At 40.9% G+C, this 1,994-nt stretch overlaps 1 pseudogene; it reads left to right on the forward strand.

The window, feature by feature from the left end:
* The first annotated feature begins 287 nt into the window (after positions 1 to 287).
* Positions 288 to 405, forward strand: LOC126285544 (5S ribosomal RNA; annotated as a pseudogene).
* The last annotated feature ends 1,589 nt before the right edge of the window (positions 406 to 1,994 follow it).

Consider the following 1,994-nt stretch of genomic DNA (forward strand, 5'->3'; position numbering starts at 1 on the left):
TTAACCATGGGTAAGGCCACGGTCCAAGCTAGTAACATACATAATTATACTGACTCCCTAAGACATCCCCCCCACTGGTAACAGCACAAATCAAACACTGGAAAGGACACCCGCTGGCACACTGTAGGTCAAGCGTTACACATATTGGCTCTTATGACTGACTCTTTACAGGAATGGTGACAAATGAGTTCACCTTCATTGACTCACTTAACTATGTAATTTTTGTGATGTATTAATCAGATTGCAACCAAACAGGTCGCCATATAGTTTTCCTTAAAGTAAATGGAATCAACGGCCTTGCCGCAGTGATAACACCGTTTCCCGTCAGATCACCGAAGTTAAGCGATGTCGGGCTGGGCTAGAACTTGGATGGGTGACCATCCGGTCTTCCGAGCGCCGTTGGCAAGTGGAGCGCACTCAGACCTTGTAAGGCATACTGAGGAGCTACTTGACTGAGAAGTAGCGGCTCCGATCACGTCAACTGACATACGCGAGAGTGGTGTGCTGACCATATGCCAATCCATATCTGATACCAGTGACGCCTGTGGGTTGAGAATGACACGGCGGCCGGTCGATACCGTTGGACCTTCATGGCCCTTTCGGACGTGCTTTAGTTTTTAGTTTCAAAGTAAATGCAAGAGTGTTCATACATTACAAAGCCAGATAGCTTTTTATTAATTCCTTTAGTGAAGGCCAACTCATTTTCCTTCAATTGAAAATCGAAAACCGTAGAATTGTTTCTCATAGATTCTCTATTATTGATACAGTTCGTCTCTATAACAAAAACGCAGCTTGCTTCTGTTATTAAGGTCAATAAATGTACGTCGACCCACCATAACCCCTCCACCCCCAGCGAGTGAAGCAACGCTGTAAACATACGTACTGTAGTAATGTTAGATGGTGAGTGCTAATGGAGAAGTGGTGCCAACACCTTTCGCAAAGCTTTATCCTACATCTGTACCAGCCCTTCGCCCACGATCTCAGTCACACCGTAGTTTTTTCTTTAGAAACTTTTAATTCTTCAATATAAAAGGAACGTGTTTCGAAGTTGTGACTACTTTTATTATACTGGATGGACTGATTTTATTTCAGAAACCTTCCTCGATTACTATCCCGACATACTGTAATTGTTAAAAATTTATCTCAAGCGATCCAGCATTGCTAGGGTCCTAAAATAAAAATCCCTTGGAAATACGACTTAACCAGCAGAAAAATCATTACTCGGTCCCTAAATTGTGCATCTGACTGGGTAATGAGATGTTCAGATCGCTGGGATAGTCACGTTCTGCTGTTCTGCGCGAGACACAGAACATCAAAAATGTAAGAAGTGCATTAGCCGTGAAATGATACAGAAGCAGACAACGACAGCACATTCGCAGTGAACTTCGAGTACTGAAAATATGCTACAACAAACTGTATTCTGGCTGTTCTAAGAAGGCATATTAGACGGCAATGTCTTTCATTTAATATTTATGGGTGGGCCTCGTAGTCTGCTGGTCAAGCACGGGTCTGGAAACCGAAAAGTTTTTGTGACCTGGCAATGAACTTCGAATAAGGAGAAATATTGAGTCAGAATCTGTATTCCTGCTTTTCAAAACACATGTATTAGGACTCAATATTTTTCATTCGTATGTTGTAGCTGGGTCTCATGGTCTAGAGATAAAGTACCTTGCTTAATTAATACACACAGTTTGAGAATTCTCAGTCTGAAACAAAGAATTACATTTAATATTGTGAAATAATGATGTAGGCTCACTTCAATGTCTACTAAAGTTATCGGTTTCTCTTGGCCTCTCTTAACTGATATTTATGTATTTTCAGTCATCGGAATTTTAAGCAAATTACATTTTATAAAGTCGAAAAATAAAATTTCTGTACATCGACTGGAGAATGAAGTGACGGCAGAGGAAGTGATCTTCGTTAATGACACAGGTATCTATAGAAATGTACTACATGGTTAATGTAGTGGAGGGACATCGCTTTTGAACTCTTTT

Source organism: Schistocerca gregaria, chromosome 8 (assembly GCF_023897955.1).
Source record: "Schistocerca gregaria isolate iqSchGreg1 chromosome 8, iqSchGreg1.2, whole genome shotgun sequence".
Taxonomy (NCBI): domain Eukaryota; kingdom Metazoa; phylum Arthropoda; class Insecta; order Orthoptera; family Acrididae; genus Schistocerca; species Schistocerca gregaria.